General features: G+C 48.9%; 1 protein-coding gene and 1 long non-coding RNA gene across 4 annotated transcripts in view; one reads left to right on the top strand and one right to left on the bottom strand.

Moving 5' to 3' along the window:
• The window catches only part of LOC144818301 (uncharacterized), a 225,752-nt gene that overhangs the window by 193,356 nt on the left and 9,556 nt on the right, over positions 1 to 22,840 (top strand). For 2 of the 3 annotated variants that reach the window (XR_013607085.1, XR_013607086.1), the window contains one exon: positions 19,758 to 20,742. This is a non-coding gene — a long non-coding RNA (uncharacterized LOC144818301). Of the gene's footprint in view, positions 1 to 19,757; positions 20,743 to 22,840 lie in introns of those variants that run through there. The other variant, XR_013607087.1, reaches the window with a different exon arrangement.
• Positions 1 to 22,840, bottom strand: part of MARCHF3 (membrane associated ring-CH-type finger 3) — a 325,525-nt gene that overhangs the window by 90,150 nt on the left and 212,535 nt on the right. The window lies entirely within an intron of this gene.

Below are 22,840 nucleotides of genomic sequence, written 5' to 3' on the forward strand. Positions count from 1 at the left end.
GAATTTGGGTCCGTTGTTGTGTAGGCATTTGTAAGCATGAGTGAAGATTTTGAAGGTGATTCTGTTCTCCACGGGGAGCCAGTGGACTCTCCGCAGGTGTTGGCTGATGTGTTCGTTCCAGGGGATGCCAAGGATGAGTCTGGCTGCGGTGTTCTGTATAGTCTGAAGTTTGCGGAGAAGGGATTTGTTGATGCCGGAGTAGAGAGCGTTTCCATAGTCCAGTCTGCTGGTGATGACTAAGTGGGTTACTGTCTTCCTTGATTCCAGGGGGATACATGGGAAGATCTTTCGAAGGATGCGCAGGGTGTTGAAGCAGCTGGAGATGACAGTGTTGACCTGTCGGTTCATGGTGAGTGAGGAGTCAAGTACGATGCTGAGGTTTTTGGCATGGTCAGAGGGTGTAGGTGAGCTTCCGAGGGCGGTGGTCCACGAGGTGTTGGCTCATGCTGAAGGGGTTGTTCCGAGGACGAGGACTTCTGTCTTCTTGGCGTTGAGTTTTAGGCAGCTGTTGGTCATCCAGACTGCAACGTCTTGCATTCCTTTCTGGAAGTTGAGTTTTGAGGTGGTGGGGTCTCTGGTGAGGGAGAGGATGAGCTGGGTGTCGTCAGCGTAGGATACGATGTTTAGGTCATGTTATCTGATGATGGCTGCAAGGGGGGCTATGTAGATGTTGAAGAGGGTCGGGCTCAGTGATGACCCCTGAGGGACTCTGCAGGAGATTTCCATGGGGGCAGAGAGGAAGGGTGATAGTCTCATCCTTTGGCTTCTTCCGGTGAGGAACGATCGGATCCAGTCCAGGGCGGTTCCTTGTATGTTAGCTTCGTGTAGTCTGGAGACTAGAGTGCAGTGAAAGACTGTGTTGAAAGCAGCAGACAGGTTGAGGAGGATGAGGGCTGCGGAGTGGCCTTGGTCCGGGAGGGTGCGGATGTTATCTGTTGCGGCGAGTAGGGCGGTCTCGTTGATGTGGTTGCTCTGGAATCCGGATGGGGATGGGTCGAGGATGGCGTTCTCTTAGATGAACTGCGTCAGTTCCCTGTTGACTGCTTTCTCAGCTACTTTGGCTGCAAAGGGGAGGAGCAAGATGGGCTGGTAGTTCTTGAGGTCGGTGGGATCGGCCGTGGGCTTCTTGAGCAGAGGCCTGACTTCTGCACGCTTCCAGCTGTCTGAGAAAGTGCCTGTTGTGAAGGTGGTGTTGATAGTACATTGTAGTTCAGGTGCAATGGTGTCCGCGGCTCTGTGGTAGATGTGTTGGGGTCATGGGTCGGTGGGGGGTCCCGCGTGGATGCCTTTCATGGTCGTGGCGGAGTCCCCGGTCTTGATTGGAGTCCAGTCGGTGATGGTGGGCTGGCTGGTGCCTCTTGGTGGGGCTGGCTGTGGCGTCTTGCGGGAGGTCGATAAAGTTGTCGTAGAGTGTTCTGATCTTGAGGTGGAAGTAGGTCCCAAGCTTCTCGCAGAGGTCTTGGGATGGGGTCATGTCTGTGGCTTTACTGCGTGAGTTAGTGAATTCCTGAATGACAGTGAAGAGTTCCTTGGAGTTGGTGGCGTTGTTGAGGAATTTGTTGTGGATGAAGATCCTTTTGGTTGTTCAGATTTTGTTGTGGTACTCAGTCATAGCATCCTTGCAGGCAGAGTAGTTGTCGGTTGTCTTGGTGTTCCTCCAGGTCTTCTGCAGGCGTCTGCAGGTGCGTCTTGCTTCTTGGAGATTGGTGGTGAACCTAGCGGCTTTCCTGGGGTGTTTGCCAGGGTTTCGTAGCGGGGTGAGCTCGTCCGCACAGTTGGAAATCCAGGTGTGGAGTCCTCTGGCTGTGGTGTTTGCGTCGGATACCCAGGTGGGGGTTGTCTTGGGTGAGGGTTAAGTTCAGTTGCTCGTTGGTGACCTTGCTCCAGTTGCTTCGCGGTGGGTGGTTTCGGTGCCTTGGGTTTGTCGACAGTGAAGTGCACGCAGTGGTGGTCGGTCCATGGTGGTTACGTTGTGTGGTTGAAGCAGACGCTGTTGCCTGCGGCGAAGATGGGGTCGAGGGTGTGTCCTGCTGTGTGTTGGTGTGGTGACGAGTTGGTTGAGTCCGATGTCGGCGAGGTTGTCCCAGAGGGTGTTGGAGTTGGGGCCACTGGGGTAGTCGAGGTGGAAGTTGAGGTCTTCGATGAGTTTGTAGCTCACTGATGCGATCGCGTGGGGTGCGATGAAGTCTGTGATGGTGGTGGCGAAGGGTGTTCGGGGTCCAGGGGGGTTTGTAGACGAGGGTTCCTCGGAGAGTGGTGTTAGGGCTAGTCCGGATCTGGAAGCGCAGATGTTCGGCGGCTGGGAATGTTTCGCTGGGGGTGGTGAGGCAGAGGGTGCTCTTGTGGGCGATGGCGAGGCCCCCCCACCTGGGTTGTTGGGACGGTCCTTCCTCTGGATCTTGTATCCGTTTGGGATGGCGGTGTTGATGTCAGGGGTAGAGGCGGCGTTGGTCCAGGTCTCCATGAAGAAGGGTAGGTCAGGCAAGAGAGAGTCGAGTAGGTTCCAGATTTCTGTGGCATGTTTGTGTAAGGAGCGCACGTTGAGGAGGATGCATCTTAGGGTGTCGTCGGCCCTGGTGTCTCTGGTTCCCGGGGTCGGGGTGTGGAGGATAGTCTGGCGGCAGTGGTGGTCGAGGTCGGCGAGGCATGTTGGCAGTCTTAGTCTTCCGGGATGGAGTGCGAGGAGTGCGGCGTTGTCGTAGTGGCGGGCTGTCGTGGATCCAGGATTCCTGGCCCTGGTCGCAGATGGGCGCAGACGGGCTTGCCTTAGGCGCACCTACAGCGCGCCAGTGGTGCGCCTGCGCAGCAGGCGCCACTAAGTAGGGGAGGGAGCGAGACTAGAGGTAGGGGGCAAGGGCTGTGTCGGGGGAGGGGCTGCAGGGGCAGCAGCGGAGGAAAACTAGCTGTAAGCAAAATGTAAGAATTCAACAGAAATAACTTTCCACGAAAATTAAATAATTAAATGACTCAGGAGAAATGTGGGGTTGAAATAGTAACCTTGAGGCTGGAGCTAGCTGCCGGCGCAAACCCTTCTCAGGGGAGGGCTTGTGACTGCAGCGAAGGTGCAGAGCTGCTGGGGAGAGTGCTGGCCTAGACCAGAGGTCTAAAAGACTGCGGGCTCTGGCAGGGGGGTCACTGCGATGGTCCAGGTGGCGCCCAAGGTCACCATTGACTCTTTTGGAGGAACAATCAATGGAAATCTTGAATAAGGGACATGGTGCTCCCATCTGCTCTCCACAGCTACAGCAATACCCTGGGCACAAGGGTGCACTCGCCTCTCCTGTCCAATGTTTCAGCCGCCATGTTACATGCAGCCTTTAGGACACAGAAACAAAAAAAAAAGAGTTGAAGATTAAGCTAAACTAGTGTAAAGGTTGTGTAAAAGCCCAGTAGTGCACCTCCAGTCACCATCAATGTTCTGTATCAAATTAATGCATCATGATAAAGTGGTAGCCACCGGCACTGCGACAGGGCACTTCCTGCGGCGGGACAGGTAGCCCCACTAGGGCTGGGAGACTACTGATTCAGGGAACAAGCTAACAAAACTGGGAACTTTAAAACATGAACGCTACTGACCAACAGTCTCCAAAACAAGCTATTACACCACAGTTAACTGGCACTGGGTTATGTAAGTAACTGTGCCTCTGCTAGTCATAAACTTACGAATGACCAACAAGACTCTGGGACACAGACGCACTTACGGTGTGGTGTAGAATATATTACTGACACCGGGTCAGGCCTCACCTGACAACAAGGCGGGAAATAAACTGAGGCAGATACTGGTAATACTGATTTTGAAAAGTAGGGGCTTCTGCTAGCAAGATAAACTTGCCAAACGCAGGGAATATATATCATTTGAGAAAAAGCATAGCCAAGTAGAAAATATAACGTATGTGCAGGCAAACCAAACTGAAACTATACAATTACAGTGTGTCAAATTATCATGCGTAACAATTTTATTTTTTAATCACAAAAAATATATTTTATTATGTGATTTATCGCAAATCAGACAACAATAAATAGTATCATAAACAGTATAATTTGATATAGTGTCCTATATTGCACTGGGTATGTACAATAATATACTTTAGATAATGTATTTTTACATTCTTTTCCATTTGTTTTTCACTTGTAAAGATGAACATTATAATCATTTATGAAAACCATCCGATGATTAATAAAAAGATCCACAAAGTGAATAGCTGAGATGAGCAAGAAGGCTGGCGGTAGGTTCACACTACGCACGTTTCGGCTGGAATACCTTCATCAGGAGACCGTCACAACATTCACGAACCAATGTCATGTCAAATGTCAAAGGTTCTTATATAGCACCTTATCACCGCAAGGTCTCAAGGCGCTTGCTTTGGGAACCCGTCCTGGCTTTTCCCTGTGAGATAACCCCTACTGGGCATCCCCAAGGTGAAAGCCAGGCATCCCGCCGCACGGGGGCCGTAGTGGAGATTAAGCAAGCTATTGCCCAGAGTTGCAGAGTGTGAACCCGTGGTTCGAGTAGGCACCGAAGCGAGAATTATCGAGTCCGTGGACATTTGGGCTCAAGACCCTGCCGCGTCGGGAATTGAACCCTGGTCCCGGGTCTGACCTCTGCTTCAGGGTCTGCCTCCTCTAACCAGTGAGCCACACTTCTCACAAAAACCAAGGATGCATCTTAAAACTTTGAGAAGTGTCTGACTTACGATGTAGTAACCAATAAGATAGAAGTACTTTCAATATATGTGTAAGCCCACACACTGGGAAGATCCGCCCGTATTAAAGGTACTAGGGATTTGGCTCGTTCTCACTGTCAAGTACCTCAAGTAATGCAATGTCGGTGGAGAAAAATATAGATATTGACTTTCATTAATGCAGGAATAATGTGGAACTTCAGCAGTTCCTTAGATTTAAAGGATAAACTAGATGGCGCAGTGGCGTCTATGATGATTCGGCCATAGATCATCAGCCCTGCGTATGGAATAAAGTATATTATGGTATATACCCAGTGCAATATAGGACACGTTATCAAATTATACTGTTGGTATTTATAATACTATTTACTGTTGTCTAATTTGCGATAAATCACATAAAATATATTATTTGTGATAAAAAATAACAAAATTGTTACGCATGATAATTTGATACACTGTAATTGTATACTTTGATTTTAGTTTGCCTGCACATATGTTATATTTCCTACTTGCCTAGGCTTTTTCTTAAAAGATACTGGTAATCCACTACCGCTACAACTAGGCCAGGGATATTCATTCACCGGGACAGTAAAAATACTGGGACTGGGTGACCGGCACCCTGGGACAGTAAAAATAAATATACAGGGATGGGAATACCCTTACTCACAGCAGACCCGGGGGTACGCGGACAGTAGGACATGGGACCGGCCCACCAATAAGACTACACTGGTACAGGGAAACCCCTGCAGATAAATAGGAGTACACCGAAAGCAGGATAGAAAAGGCGCTACCAATAAGCCACGAGCACCCAAGCTGGGGCCATGAACAGACTGTCCCTCGAACAGAAAATCACTTGTTTTGGGAATGGGTGGATTCAGAATGAGGCAGAGAGACATACATTGTCACAGAGACAATCAAAGGTCAATGTTGCAAGAGATATAAAAACAGTGGGACAAGTAAACTCCGACATTGCAACACTGAAGACACTTGGACTAGGAGCACAAAATGACAGAAAGAAAACCATGGACGCGTAATGCACTTACACTGAACAGGGACAGAGACAGGCACTTAATACAGGGACAAGAAACACAACAACAAAGCAACAATCAATACCCTGATAGGAAAGTGTACATACTGGGGTGCCCTTGACCCATCATGGTAACTCGGACAGGGACATATTGACATTGGGGCATGCAGTATGGGACAGACATTGACATGTGGGCCCTGCGACAGAGATACATATCCATTAGGACATGGTAACACCCCCCACTGGGAAAGCGATGCCAGCTCGTTATTAAAGGGAGTACACCGGAAACAGAGGTACAATGCGGGAGGCCCGCGGTCCCTGCAGGGGACCCCATAGGAGGGCAAACCCCGTAGTAGTGCGCAGGGAACCGCAGGCCCGCCTTGGGGAGGGTGGGTGGGCGGGGCCGGACATCCAGGCCACCCCCCCCTTTTGGCTGTACTGATATGGGGCGCACTTCCTCCTTGGCGCCCTCTTTGCTGCTGCCCCTTGTCCCCGTCGGTCGCTCCTGGCTGTCCTCGCCAGCCTAGTCTCAGGCCCCGAGCCCCCTCCTCTCCCTCACTTCCCCCCATGACGCCGGACGCGAGGCCCGCAATTTTACTCCCCTCCAAGGAGGTAAGGGATCATCTACGCCTCCCCCCCTGAGCCCCGTCCTCGGTATATCCGAGTCGACAGGGCTCCGTGGTTTACCACGGGGGAGCCTTTGATCCGAGTTTGGTATTGTGGGGACTAAGGCGTTTGCGTGCGTGCGTGGGTACGGGCGGCGAGTTATGGCGCCATTGGGAAGGGGATGTGTCGAGTAAATGGGGTGACCTGTTTTAAGGCGGGGCAGCGGCGGGTTTAAAGGCGAGGCAGTGGCGGGGAGCGTCGTGTGGGTCCGCCGCCATTGTCCGCGTGGGAATATAGATTTAGTAAACAAGAGTAGCGTCTTAGGACGCACGCGACCAGTCGTAGCCGAGTGTAGGGCGGAGGTCAACTCGAGACGAGTATTTATTGGCGGTGATCGTTCGGTGCATTTAATAACGAGGCGATCATCGTGTGCCAGTCGCAATGTTGAGGCAGTTTTGTATGTGCGAGTTCTGGTAGGTGAGGATGGCCGAGGGGTCTAAGGCGCTGCGTTCAGGGCATGGTTTACTCTGGAGGCGTGGGTTCGGATCCCACTTTGTGGCCGGTCGCATTTGTTGTTGCGAGTTCTAAGTGGCGGGGGGTCGTCGGGGGGGCCGTATGCTCCGCCGCGTGGGGCCCGCCACCAAAATCGCCGCGTGGGGCCCGCCACCAAAATCACCGCGTGGGGCCCGCCTCCGTCACCGAAATCAGATTGGTGTTGGTGAGGCGCATGTACAATAACGGAAAGGTTTGCCCCGCTGCAACAGTACAGGGCGAACTGCAGTTAGATCACGCGGGCCTCATGCTGCTCGCCGTGTGGGCTCCGCCGCCGTCATCAATTTCAATGATGACCGGTCGCCATTGTTTGTGGGAGTTCTCTGTGGCCTGGGTCGTGGGCCCGCATGCTGATCGCCGTGTGGGAACGCCGCCGCCACCTACTAGATATGGTGGTGTTGAGGCGCGCGCTCAGTTGCAATGTTTTTCCGCCGTGTGGGGCCCGTCGCCACCATCAACTTCAATATGGTAGTGTTGAGGCGCGCAACCAGTCAGAAGGGTTATCCGCCGTCTGGGTCCCGCCGCCGCCATCAAGCCATCAACGAAAAATATGGTGGTGGTGATGCGCGCGACGAGAAGGGTAGAGTGGCCTCGATCAATTACCCGCCACTGGCTGCATATACAATGGTCTTGCAAACGGCCGCCAAATTTGTTGATTTCACCGTCTGGGTCCCGCCGCCGCCATCAAGCCATCAACATAAATATGGTGGTGGTGATGAGCGCGACGAGAAGGGTAGAGTGGCCTCGATGAATTACCCGCCACTGGCTGCAAATACAATGGGTCGCAAACCGCCGCCAAATTTGTCGACTTGATCAACGAGGGCGATTTACATATGCGCTGATCTCCGTGTGGGGTCCGCCGCCACCGGCCGCATTTGAAGGGCCAGCATCGTCGGGGAGTCACGGGCGGCGAGGCAACCCCCTCCCCCTTTTAGCAGCGTGGTCAGGGCAAACAGCGGCGCTGCAGTGCGCTTTGCCAAGCGGGGGTTGTGTGCATGGGCTGGTACAGCTCCTGCTGCTCCTCGCTGGTGTTGCCTCAGTCTCTGCTCCCACTCAGGAGGAGGGGCGGGGCGTCTCGGCGCTTCGCAAATGGCACCCTCGGTGTGCCGGGGGAAAGGCAGCAAAACTAAAGCCAAACGTTGGTGAGGTCCGTGTCCTGACTCTCACTGCTGGGACAGCTCCGGCTACTGCTGCTCCTCGCTGGGGTTGCCGCAGTCTCTGCTCCCACTCAGGGGGAGGGGCGGGGCGTCTCGGCGCTTCGCAAATGGCACCCTCGGTGTGCCGGGGGAAAGGCAGCAAAACTAAAAGCCAAACGTTGGGGAGGTCCGTGTCCTGACTCTCACTGCTCCTGGGGGCGTGGGGCTCAGATGGGCAGCTGGGTGCGTCTCTGTGGATTCGCGGTGGTCAGCAAATCAGCGTGGGTCTGGAGATGGGACCGCGCTGGTCTGACTGTGGTCATCTGGTCAGGGGCACCATCTGGTCAGGGGGCATCAGGCTCCAGGTAGCACAGCCTCGCTCCGGACAAGCCAGATACGAGTCCCAGCCCCTTAGATGACCGCCACCCCCTAGTTCTCCCTGGACTGCTTCTACCTCCACTCCACGAATTTGGTTCACCGCTTCGAACTGCGGCAGGTCCAATTCACTTTCATCCTCCTGAGGTCGATAAACTGACAACAATTCCGTGGTAACTATACACATGCAGCTGTTTAACATCAACACGCTGCAAGCAGTGGGCGTGCAATTTTGCTTTGCACATGCCTGCTACTGGAGGGCGTGTCTGTTAGAGGTAGAGGAGCAGGACAGGGGTGGGGGAGGGCAAGGTTGGGGACCGCAGGCAGCGGCTGCTTAGCATCCTGACAGCACTGTGCCTGCATTCCCAGGCATCCATGCCGTAGCCCTTCCTCGTGGGCTCGGCGACCCCCCCCACCACGCCTGTGCGGCGGGCTAAGGATCCATGTTTACTTGAAGACGTGGAAGAGCACTGAGCTGGCTGGGCCACCAACTCCCATTTAAAGATAAGGCCCCCTTTGGTGCCACCCCCCGGTGTCCTGGCTGCGACTGTATCGGGGGACTGAGCCTCCTCCCCCATTTTAGCCTCGGATTAGTTCAGGTCGTTGCACCCTTCGTGGAGCAGACGGTCACGAGGGGGCGAGAAGTTTCGGGAGCTGTTATTAGCCTTGCGACGATCAATTTAGGTTGCGCATCAAGAGGACACGCGAATAAGAGGGGGATTTGCATGATAAGAATTTATGTTGCAACATAGACAGTGAATCAACTTTTAACGCTTACAGTGAAAAGTGTCGTAACCACTGGAATACACACCGAGGTAAATGCAAAGGTTCATGGCAAACATGCGACCAAAAACCCCGAAGTTTCACTGGCAGAGGCGTCAATTGCAGGGCCCGTTTGAACTCACACGAGAAAGGGGATTGAGAAAGGAGATTAATTTCTATCGGCTTAATTATCAGCCTCTGTGACGCCGTCTTTTCAGCGTCGGTTACTAACCGCAAGGTTGGGAGTTCGAGCACAGCCAACTCCAGTTGGTAAACTCAGGCTCAAATGTCGGTGTATAAGTGAGCGAGACTGGAGTGGTTTCTCATTTACCCAATGGGAACTTGTTTTGGTCCTCAAGATTGGCGAAATTGCTTTTAAAGAAGTTAGTAGCATGCATACATTATGTATTATGTCAACTATAATACCATGAATCAGCCCAATACACAAGTTGCTGCTCACTGCTATTAAGATTTGGATGCCAACATAGGCCTCGAACAGGCATCTTCAAAGAATGATATCCGTTGGGATCAAGCCCCGAGACCACGGATATCAGGAGCGGTGCAGGTAGAACGAAAGAGTAGGCTGGTGGTAGCAGCTTCACCTCCTGAATGTACCAAATTGACTTCATCAGTAGGGGTAGCTACTGCAACCCCTGGTTAACTTTAAAGAGACTCAATGGTCTATGCAGATTAGGCCCCTAACATCTCCTGCTATCAGGAAGGACACATTACTTCATCTGGCCTTACATATTCATGGGCAACTACTGCCACTGCAAGCCATGCACACGCAAAATTACAGTGCTTATGGCGACATGATACGTAAATTTTCACAGAACTCAAGAGGGCATTTATTATGCAAAGAAAGTGCAGTTGTAATTGTAGTGTTCCTCTTTAAGCCGAAAAGTTTGCCATTCAACACACGTTCGTCCTGGGAAGCACCCCTCGACTTCTTCTGGGCTGCAAAGATGTACAATATTACATAATGTATCAAGGGATCGGCTGGTGCGGCCATTCATGTTTGCAGAGGGAGACGTTATGGAACGAGCTCCTCAAAGCAGATACTTTTAATTAGGCCCGTCAGAGTAGGAATCCACTCTGGACTTTGCTAGCTATAAAGATTGTATTTAACTATACCTGCACATCCCGCCCATAGACAAGATGGAATCTCATTACAGATTGGAATGAACGCACAATTTATCTCAGTAGTTTCCACGTGTCCTCAGAGGACCCACAGCGGAACTTGAGCGGGGTTTTGATTCTCGCGGTGCACGAGGTCCGCTGCTTGAATTGCATGCACCCAGTCGGAAAACCCCCCGGGTTGGATGCATGTGCTTCAAGAAATGCAATGACCTTGAATCCGTTTAGGCGTTAGGTCTCCATCAGGAGGTCTACAGTGACAAATAAAAATGCGGTAACGAATGACCACACTTTTATTCCAATTTTCAAATATCATAACGTTGAACGGGCTGGGGAATAGTACCGATTAATGTGCGGGGTGCCTTTGGGTTTTAATGCACATCTTGTTAGTTAAAGTAATATTGGCACATCACAACTGACGGTGGCACACTTCCAAATATATGAGAAATGTTTCTAAATTTTTCCCGAACAGCAGTGATGCGGCTGCTCCATGATGATCTCCAGTCGCGACGTCATAGTTTACTGCACGAGATAGCGCGTGGACTTGAGATGGGGTTGGGGCTGGCACGAGGTGCGCCCTCTACTCTCGCTCAAGGGCTTGCACATGGAAGTCCTTGCACTGCTGTGAACAGCAAACTACCCTTATAGCCGCGTCTCCCTCGCGTCTTCCTCTGTCGTCTGTCTTAGCCCGAACAGGAAGCAGGAAGCACCTGGTACCTCATCGCCACTCGCAATGCTACAATCCCTTTGTGCTTGTTCGGGGCTCGAACACGCAGTAGGGGCCTGGATGGGTTCCCCACCCCGTGGAGTGGGCGAATGACTTCTCCTCATCTCATCTGTGAGCTGCCCTGCCCTGCCTGCCTGCCAAGCTGCAGCAGCAGCAGGTGATGTCATTGGGTTATTGTCAGTTACTGCCAGCCATGGGGGGGGGCGCTCCCATGCCTTTGCGGAGACGCCGCCACAGGCCGGAGATGTGTACTCCGCTGCACCTCGAGGAGTTTGACTCCACCACCGACATTGAGGGGTATATCATTGTGACTCAAACTGGGTTGTAGATCCCCCCACAATCTACATTTCTTCCCTGGTCCTCGTATTATACTTAGGGCTGCCGTGTCATCACACGTGCGCATTGCCTTATGTTCTTTTCTAATGAATTAAGTAATTGAACACTTCAGAACTTCCCTTCCTGTCGCACGTTACTTTGCCTCGGATGCAGTCAGTAAGTTAGATCACATAATCACCATCTTCTGCTCCCATGTATGCAGTATCGCCGTACAGTTGAAATCCCTGCAGCACCTGCCTGTACCTTCATCATAGCGATGCTGATGAACTGAGTTCATCGGGCCGTTTAACAGTTGTATCTGTTAGTTGTAGTGCTGTGCAGTGGTAAATTTGACAAGGGCGGGTTTATAAGCAATTTATTTTAGAATAGTGATCATTCCTTTAATGCTGTGTATACTTCTACACTTGCTTTAGCTAAGTTATATATAATGGTGTTTCCGCTTTCGGTCATATGTTGTGATGCATTATAATGGGCATCAGTAGCTGGCATGGTATATAAGTTATTCCGTCCATGCAATGGTCCACGTATACTGACTCTATTCGTGAGCGTTGATGTAGACATGCTCGACTCTTTCTCTGCCAACAGGTATCAACAGTGAACTTGGGTGAATTAAGGCACTCCCAACGTTATTTATGTCTGGGAATGTAAAGATCTCCGGGTTTACCGGGCCAAATTGCAGGGATCCTGGTAGTGTCTCCGTTACTAAGAGCAACGCAGCATTAACAGCCTAACAGAGTCGCGGTAGTCATGTCAGATTTTGCAGGCACACCTCACGGTGCCCTGATCTGCAAACAATATAGACCAGAAGACATCTATATGATCTGGGGGTAAACTTCCGTTCAAGCGAAAGCAACGCAAAAGACACAACAGATTCAGTTTCCTCTAGTAATGTCGCACAGAAAGGTCCTATCACTTGGCGCACTGACGGATAACAGATTTATTATAAGATTTACCCAGAATGCTAGAGGCAGGACACGGTCCGGGTCAATACAATAGAAAGCACATTCCCCGGTTCACATAGAACCACCCCAGCATCCCAGACAGCTTCCATGCGATAACTGAGGCGAATTACCTCTAAGCTCAAAGTCAATTATGGGTTTCATAGCCTTGCTGCCCTAGATCACACCTTGAGGACAGGGTGAGATTACATAATACTTTACCTGCGTGCCAATTGGGGGAACAACCACCAACTTACATTAGCCCTGACGGGATGCTCAGGTACACAGTAAACTAGTTAAGCTATAGGATGTTGGTAGCCCAACCCTGCCAGAGCTCCTGGGTGAGTGATCTATTGGCCCCGGGTAGGCAGAGCAGCACCCTCAAGGGACTCATCATTAGGAGAGCTGCGGGACAGGTGTCCTTAGGGCGGTTGTAAACCTGAGCATCCGGGGGCTTGCCATATAGAGCTCCGCCCGGTGGGGGAATGCCTGATAGGTCCACCGGGGGGAGGAGTTATTCTCTCAGGTTCTACACCGGGCTATGGCTGCGGGTGTTTCTTTGGCTAAAACTTTAGGTACCTGGCAACGAAGGGTTGCCGCAGACCTAGGGCGCCACAGACGCTGGCTAGTTAGAAGAAATAAACGGATTGCAGTTGACGTTGGAGTTCTCCATTTAAGTAGGCGGCTGAGCCTCTTTGCAATGAATTCATGCAACCAAGTGGGACTGGGGGACGACCTTGATATCCAATCATCAAGGCTCTTAGCACAGATGGTTATCCGCAGCAGAGGTGAGATGATACAGCGAGGCCCCATGCAACTTGGAGAGTTTTAGCCTTGACATGGGTGTCAGCAATTTAGAAGGCCGTTTTTTTTTCATGCTTCAAGGGCTTTGGGTTAGGAAACATAACAAGGCCAGTTATAACTGGACAGGCGGGGTGCCCCACCCCCGCCCCAATCCCTTGTATTAGTTTCAGCCCCCTTTCAAATTTAAGTTGAGGCATGCCGGTGAAAGAGGGTAGACCGCTGCCGCGCACCGGACTCAGCGCACTGAGCAGTGAACTGGGATCACGTGCCTCTGATGGTCTGGTGACTCCTGGCCCCATATGGAAAGGGGCGAGTTACCAGGAACACGGGAGGTTGCTCGCATGCGCGTAAACGCATCCATGCGCAACTGGGAAGCGCTAGAAACATCCGGATGCAGATAAAAAGCTAACTAAAAGGCTAGGTAGTGGGGGCTCTGGGCGCAGCGGGTGCCACGCCCAGGGCTGTGGAAAAAGAGAAGGCGACCCCCATACAGGACAGGCGCAGGAACAGGACCTGAAGCCACAGTGCGAGAGGCACAATACTGAGTCATACATAGCCAAGGGGCCCTTCTTGGGGACTTGGTTCAACGGCACCCCGTTAGTCCTTAGGGCGGTTGTAAACCTGAGCAACCGGGGGTTTGCTAATAACGCCCCTCCTAGCTGGGCAAGGTGTGAGTTGACTCTCCCTTGTTCAGAGGTGGGCGGGGCAGGTGGACGATAGGTCCACCGGGGGAGGCTTGCCTCCCCGGTCGACACGTGGCCAGGGCCACTAGTGTCTGCTTCTTTGGCTCTACTTCAGGCGCCCTGCAACAAGGGGTTGCGGGGTGGAGGGGTCGCCTGTCAGTTAACCCGCTCTGTTATTTGTACCACAAATAAACCTGCAACTTTTTATTCCCAAACATACTTGTCTGTGTATCATTTGGGTGGAGGGTTGTGGGGCAAGGGTACCGATGCAACTACTATAGGGAAGGGACGGGCAGATAACTGGGAATGGAGACCAGGACAGACGTCGAGGTGGAGAGGCCAGAATAAACCACAAAGAGAAGGGAAGCAAGAGAGATGCAAACGGGCAGGCAGGTCACGACACTGTGGCGAGGAGGTATTGGAAGACACTGGAACAAGGACGACACAGACACTGGCAACAGTGAACATAATGATAAAGAGGTAAGACCCACCCTGAGACAAGGAACACCCTGAGAATGCGAACACACTGACCTTGTGGTACGACGAGGACAGGAGAGAGACAGCTGCTGAAGCCGTGAGTCCCAGGCACACTCGCTGGGACAGACGAACAGTGATAGGCATACATGAACAGAGAGAACTTACAATGGCAGAAAGACACAGTCACTTACTCTCTTACAGAGAGATACCGATGTTCGCCCTAGACGCCGTAGCGGATAGCATAAAAGAAACAAAAGAACCACAAATCTTGCCCATACAAACATACGGGAAGTGGCAAGACCAGAACACCTAGCCCACCAACAAAGCCGTGCCATAGGAAACATTCAAATCCAGCAAACAGTAGTATGTTAAGACGCCCAGTAGTTTGAAGAGGACAAGAAATGAGCAAATGCAGTGTAACCGGAAAATGTTACAACAGGCCACACTATTTTTCCCAAGGTGAATACTGCACTCTGTCCATTTCATATTGACTTAATAGCTTTTAAATGGATTGAACGGGATGCAAAATTAACTTGTTTGGCTGTTTAATGGACTTTATACATTTGAGCACGTGAATACAATTAGATTGTTAACAGCATTGCTCTCTATTGAGAACCAGTGCTAGTTCAGAATTCTGTCTACTTTATGGAAAACTGCACATCAACTGGCTCAAAAGAAACCCAAAATCCAACTTGTCTTTATGATGCTAAAAGTCAACTCTACCCAATGGTTTTTCTTCATCTTTTTTTTTTTTAACCAGAAAACTCATATGTCCCTACTGATATCCAATTACAGGATCTCCACAAATCTTTTTTGATGAAAAATGACGTGTCTACTAATTGATTGTTAATTAGCATAAATTATTTTCGATCGATTACGGGTGTGTCATTTTGCTTCTTGTTCCATGGTGCCTTACAGTAAAAATATCCAAATATACATACCCAGAGTCTCATTAAATTCAGGGCACACCTAATACTGTACTTCTTCTAATACCACCACTGGCGTAAAGCATCTGACTCCATCTCCGGAGTAAAGGATCCATCCAACAGGTCTGCACTGGGTACCACTGGCATGCAGATCATTATCATTGTGGCTTCACCACTGAGCAATGCCCACATATACAGTGGCAGCTGGTGTAGGGGGCTTTAGGAAAACAAAAAAAGGACTTACCTTATTGTCGCCGATCGCCAGACACCGCCTCTCCTCCGATGCAGGAACGAGAAGCACCCAACCTCCCAGAATCTCCTGACCAATCACAATGCTGCTAAGGCATGTTCTCCACCCAGGTTGTAATGCAGCCTGGGTGGAGAACATGTAAAGTGTGCATGGCGGTTTGGCTGGCTCGAGACAGATGGCCAAACCGTCATGCACTCTTAAGTGCAGCAGAAACCACTCCTCCTCCCTTTTCCAGAAAAGCCCAGCCCCGCCCCCAACCTGGATGGTTCCAAGAAGGGAATGATATCGTAACATTTTTCACGGTGAGTTATCATCATTTTTTTTTTGTACTTAGTGGGGCGTCGCTCTTCTGCATTAGCAGAGGAACTGCCCCTGCACATATATTTGAATGTCAGTTCTACAATCAGTGTATAAACAGTGTGCATACTGATAATGATATGCATTTCATTTATATATCATAGGTAGGACCACTAAAATTACATGAGTCTTCGACTACAACTGGACAATCGACATATTTTACCCCAGAAAAGTAGTTTATACTCAAACCGTTGCTCAAAAGTGACAAAAGTGTCCCCAAACAGTGGAAGGCACTCTTTCTGTTGCTTATTGCAGTATTTAGTTGTTAAACTGGAACTAATGAGGTGAAATCCTTGCCAAGACAGTATAATGTGTAAAAGTGACAAAATAATGAAGTAATACTATCACAAAATGCGCTGCTTTGCGCAACATAATTTACCTTTTCTTGCCACTTAATTTAGTCAGCACTGCCACATAATTTGTGTCTTCCTCTGTCACAGAGCTCCAGTGGCCCCGGCTGTAAGAATTAATAAACTAGGATCTGGTTTCAATTTAGCCACAGTCTGACTCAACATATCAATGCAACCTACAGGCCTCAATTAGTTTAGTGACAAAAAGCAACTAGGTTTTGTCTGTATTGCACACGTTACTAATATAGAGATAATGCAAACTGACATATTTTAGCTTGCCGTGCCCTGCTTTTTCGTAGATTCTGGTTTTCTGCAGTAGCTCAAGCAATGAACCAGGAGAGGAGTGGTCCTTCCGGCCTCACACCTGAGCCTGAAACAGAGACGTCCCGAAACAGCTGCTGGACACAGGTAGGCGGGCCGATAGCATGAACTCTGTGCTACAGTACAGAGTGAGGTTACCATAATGTGACCTCATGTAAACAACCCATTCACTATCACCCCAAAGTAGGCTAAAGCGTCTCAAAAGGTAGTGGAAATCCTAAGGCCACAAAACTAAAGCAGGGCCCTCCACATCAGAAAACATCTTGTCTGTCACCATCTAGGAAATTGGCCCTGGAATTATTAATGAAGTAGGCAGGTTATAATAGTCTATAAATGTTGCTGAAGGGCACTAACCCTGGAATGAGACCACCCCCTTACTTGTGGGTGCCCTGCAGAGACCCTTTCTTTGCTCAGCAGTATTCGAGACAACCATTTTTTTCTGCTAACCAAGGAGAATCACCAAGGTCCCACCAAGGGAATTCAGGGTTGCGGAGCGGGCAACGGGAAGGGTGCACACTATCACTGTAAAGCGAGACAACACTCTAGTTTTAGGTGGCTTATACCAATGAGAGTGTACCAGTCCTATGCATCAGAAGCGGATTCTGCACAGTGCTCCACAACAAAGGATTTTTGTGTGGCTTTTTCACAAAGATGATTTTGCACCACAGAAAAATATAAAAGTTGGTGTGCGATTATAGACATGCTTTGCACCACAGTTTCCGCCAAACTAACCTGGGTAGCTTTATGAATTGTTTAAGCTGGAATTTGCTATTTCTCTTTGATGAGCTCCACAGATGACAAGGCAATGTGGGTGCGCATGCCAAACATTTGGTACACACTCATGCATTTCCATGGGTTACGACAAACTACTGAGCACCTGTCCGTCAACACTATCAAAGTTTCTATGAATGACAGTATTACCCAATGAGAAGTCTGTTTTCCAATAAAGTCACTGCATGGCTGCAATATTAAAGGCCTGGTAGCAGCCCGAAACAGAACATATCTGCTCAGAGCATGTCACTTTCTTAGTGACAGATGCAAAAGCAATACAAATAAAAGAACTATGTGAGTGAGAGTGTGAGCACATTGAGAATGACCAGAACGCGAGATAGTGATCTCCCCAAGATACTAAGTATATGTCTAACTTTGTTCCTCAGTCCAGAACTCTCTCTGTGCGCCCAGTTCTCCAACCAATCCTGTGCCTCCGCCCAATTCTACCAACCCATCCATGCCCCAGGTCAGTCTCTCCCAACCCTGTCGGCCCTACTTTCACCCTGCCCTGTCGTTTTCTGTGAGAGCACCCATCTCCATACCAATGGTGCTGGGACAATTTTGAGAGTGGGGATGCTGTCAAGTGATGTCAACTCGCTAAAGGCTCAGGGATGTGTAAATCCACAAGCGAGTGACATTATTAAAGTTTTCCCGTTTACTGCGGGGTAGTAGCGCAAAGCCCAGTAGTGCATTTCGGATCAAATGTTAACAAATGCTTGGCCTAAATGTGTACAGTACGTTATTGTCCAAAAATGTGCTCATGGATCGGGATTCCAATCTGTGACAAAATATTCCACTTTTTCTCAGCATAAATTTTGTCCGCTAAAACCTGGCAGAATTTGTAGGGGGGAAACAACACAATATACTGAGACCTGCAGCTTGAAACAGACGAAAACATACTTTCATGTTATCCCTCATTCTCAGGTGTAGGACTCGAAATGGATATGTAAGAACACACTAGGGAATGATCACACTGCAGTTGTCTTTACAGGGTGCGGTATTACCTTCTCATATACTGCAGGTCTCTTAACTCCTTAACCACGGCGCAAATTCTGCCGCGGTGCGGGATTCTATTAGGTGGGCGGGGCTGCGTCGACCAATGGAAATGCGCAGCACTACCGAGGTAGTGTTTGCGACGGCGGTTGGCCGACGCGCACACGCAACAGGTTAGTGAAGCCCATGGTGTTTCAATGGTGTGGACATGTTTTTTAAATATTTGAGAAGTTTACTTTGTAAACCAAGCAGGTGTTTTTATTTATGTGTGCTATAAAACAGAAGCATGTTGAGGCATTCCTTTACACTCTGCAGTACCTCAACAAAACTCAGGAGGGTCAAGTTACAAAATGACTTCACTTTTGACTCAGAGAAAGGAAAAGTAAACATTTTGTTCAATGAATTCCCAGTAGCTGGTTAGAAGAACCCACCTGACTATGGTTGGAAAACGTTAGACATTACAAGACAAAAATGCACAGGCCTCTTCTTGTTAATTTTTCGAAATTCAAGGCAGTGGCAGCTCCTCCTCTATAGCGGAGTACCATCGCCCCACTGTATTTAAGCAGTGCAAAGTATGAAACATAAAAAGATAATAACTTTAAATTACTATAATTTTATGCTTTGTGTCCTGCTGCTTTGCGGGAGGGCGGGTGGGCGCGGCTGCTCTATTCTCGGAGCAGGGGAGGAGAGGTTTGCCCACTCATAAGTGTGCAATGACTGTTTGGTCGGTCCCCCGGGCCACCCACACCAATCATGCACACGTTCCCCGTTCTCCATGCAGGCTGCAGTACTGCCTCCATGGAGAACATGCCCACCCAGCCAGCCCCTGCATTGCAGTGTTGTGATTGGCTTAGGGGAGGGAGCCTGGCTGCCTTCCTGTTCCTGGAGTCGGAGACAGGAGAGCAGGAGCCGAGACGGGGGACGCAGCCTAAAGGTAAGTTTATGTTTTTTTTAATTACCCCGCGTGACCCCCCCCTTTGCGGCCCCCCTTGCGATCCCCGCTTCTGCCCACCAAGCCATGAGCCGTGCCGGCAGTCGCTGCTTCAAGGTGATGTGGGGGCGCTGAAGAGCCTCCACACCCCTAGTTTCAGTGTCACTGAGAGTCCCTCCCAGTCTTTGTCTCGGTCACTAATCTTCACATCTTGCTGTTTCTCCCACCGTTGTCTTTTTCAGACCTCCTCGCAGTCTTACTCTCTCCACGCGTGCTGCTTTGTCCCCCGTATCCGGATGCCACAGAAGTATTCCAGCATTCCAACCTGAATGGCTGGGCTGATGCCAGGGCTTGAGGTCATGTTTTAATTGATCCATATATCAGCAGATCCATCATTGTATGCAAACAGTCTGCCAGATACTAAATAAAAGAATAATTTGGCCACATTTCAAAGACAAACCCACAAACTTTGCTTCTCCTAAGCAAACTGTGTCACCTTTGTTGGTAAAAAGTAATTTATTATTAATGTATATTATGTAGCATATTGCTTTCTTTAATGTATAGCCAGTAACACGTGGCAGATTAATTTAAAGTTCTTTATTCTATTTTTTTTCAGAAGAAAGGCCAACCAGGCCATTCCTCAAACAAAGAAGTATTTAAAAGCAACGTCTGGAATGCACAAGATGATACAACGGGTGTTTGGAAGCTGGAAAAACAAAAATTTCTAATAACGTAATTTTAAATTGCACATTTTTATTAAGGAAGCCAGGAATAACAAGCATTGGTAAAACCAATAGTGTTGGCCTCTATGACCTATTAGCTCTGCCAATAGTATTTAGCAATACAATACAATATCCCCGATGTTGTGCAGCATGGCTAAAGGGTTAACATAAAATGAAGCCACTATGATGCATCTGCCCACTTTATTTTGTAGGTGTGTGTCGGATGGATGCCTGTGCCCGACAAAAACAACATCTGTATAGACAACACGATTCCTTCAAGGTTTCATTCTACAAACAATTTACACTGGTTAATGATTGTAAAGACGATTGAATAGTCAATAGACAGGTCAATTCCAGCGCAAGTACATAAGAAGTTAGTTGGGTCACCAGGAGCGAATGAATTATCAATCTGTTGACTCCTGATTGACTAGTTTCATAATAAGCTATCTTTGTGCCTTTGCTTAGATCACCTTCATCTCACTAAATATATTCACTTTGCAACTTGGGATCACCTCACAGAGCAGCACTATTGTAACTTAGTGGAGATGCTCTTGAATATTATGATACACTTTTCTGCTAGAACTTTTATTTATAAAGTGCTTTTTCTCCATGTCTCCAAATATTTTGAATAATTTATAAGTTTAGAGTACATTTATTTGATTTTCTGAGGATTCATTTACAATCATTTACCAGTGCAAATAGTTTGTTGAATGAAACCTTGAAGGAACTAGGTTGTCCATACATATATTTGACCGGATCCTTCTCCGGTCAGCTTCTGAACCCTGTTTAGCATTAGAACAAAATAACATAGGCTCCATTTTATTTTATTTTTACTTACCCATCAGAGTTGGAACAGTAAATAAAACCTTTGAAACAGCACAGTGAAAGCATTTTATTGTTTGAGCCATGGGTAGGGGAAGCAACACAGAGGATATGGTTAAGGAAGAAAGGAATATGGTAGGGTGAAGCGACAGGGTGGGGGGGGACAACTTGGCGAGCACAGGCGGGTGAAGCAATATTGAGGGTTGGGAGACGCAACACAGGTGAGAGAGAAATTTGGAGTGTGGGGATAGAGAAGCACGAGAGCAAGAAAGAGAAAAATCGAGCTCTTGGGGGAAACATAAGGGTAATAAAGCAAAGTAGGGGAGAAGCACACAAGGGCAAGCACAACACAGAAGGGGCGGAGGAGAAGCGCACAGGCAAGAGCAACATATAGTGCAGCAGATGGGGGGAAGAGTGGTACCTGAGAGAGACAGCTGGAAAACACATGCACTCTTAAGGAGCACTTGAACAAAAGGAAAAAAAGTAGTGTTTTAAAATTGAGCAGTGGAAGGACATGTAATGTGTCTATGCTCCACGGGTGGGACAAACACAGGAAGAGAAAGTAAAGATCACACATGTGGACGAATAAAAAGCAAGCTAAAGAGAGAGACAATAAACCAATCAATGGTAAGCAACTGGCGGACTCTAAGCCTACTGTAAGCTGACCATATGTTCGTTTTTCAACAGACAGCTTGAGCTGACTGCTATGCAAGACTTGCAAATTATGGGCAACGCAGAAAGCAGGACTCTGCTGTGTGTATTTTTTCTGAGCTTCCATAACTTGATATTTCACAGACTCCAAGAAGAACTAAGGGCCAGATGTAGGTAGGGTTTTACCGGTCGGTAACGGCCGAATTCGGCCATTACCGACCGGTAAAAGGATTTTGAGATGTAAGGGGCTGAATCGGTAAATTTACCGTTCGGTAAATTTACCGATCGGTAATTTTACCGAATCTGTAAATATACCGGTCGGTAAATTTACCGACCGGTATTTTTACAGATTCGGTAAAATTGATATGTAGGTGGGACTCTTATGAGTCCCACAAGGCCTAAGAAATCGGTATTTTACCATCAAATTCAATTTGATGGTGAAATACCGATTCAGGTGTGCATGCACATGTGTGCATGCACACCTGTGCCATATGACAGGCAGACCTGCCCTTAGGGCAGGTCTGCCTGCCATATGGCCCCCGACCCTTTTTTGGGGGTGCTAGAGGGTGTCAAAGTGACACCCCCTGCACCCTTGTCAAAATCGGTATTTACCGATTCGGTAAATACCGACCGGTAATGCCCCATTCATTCCTATGGGCTTCAAAGCCCATAGGAATGAATGGGGCAATACCGATTTTTACCGAATCGGTAAAATACACATCTGGATGGACCTACATGTCCACCCTTCATATTTACCGATTCTTAATTACCGAATCGGTAAAATTCGGTAATTAAGAATCGGTAAATATTTTTTACCTACATCTGGGCCTAAATGACTAAAATGTGACCCTCTATTTGTCTAGCCCTTAGCATTGCGTGCAGTATGTTGTTTTTAATTGTGGAATGTCCCACTCAGTGCAATTCATTGAAAAACAGCCCCATGCTCTCGCTGGGGCATAATGGGAGGATTTTTCTGTAATCTGTCAGGATGAGCAGCTGCAACACACCACCTCTAACCACCCTTGTCCAAACACTGGCTGCTGGTCATGCTTGAAAAAAAGCAGAGAAATAAGCCTGGGAAAGGACACGCAACAGCACACTCCATGGTCTGGGAACTTTCTGCTGCAGTTATACTGAGGCTGGAGGTCACAGCTGAAGACAAACAAACTGGATGGGAGGCCTTTCAAATGCGGGCTTTTAATAGCACAGGGCAAAACACAACAATCTGTCAGGATTCTAAACAAGCATTTGCAATGGAATAGGTCTCGCATTCACGAGACTTTGAGCTATTGGCACTGTAAATGCCAATAGCTTAAATTCTCGCAAATACGGTGACCCAACAGCCAGATTCATCAAGCCAAAATCGGCTCGCAAAGGGCCAGATTCTGAGAATACTGGGCAGAAGTCCCTTTAAAGGTGCCCAATCACCACCGCAAACACTGCCTACCAAATGAAGGAATTGATAAGTGACTGAGAAGACTCCTGCTTCACAACTAAAAACAAC

This window comes from Lissotriton helveticus, chromosome 2_1, assembly GCF_964261635.1.
Source record: "Lissotriton helveticus chromosome 2_1, aLisHel1.1, whole genome shotgun sequence".
Classification (NCBI taxonomy): domain Eukaryota; kingdom Metazoa; phylum Chordata; class Amphibia; order Caudata; family Salamandridae; genus Lissotriton; species Lissotriton helveticus.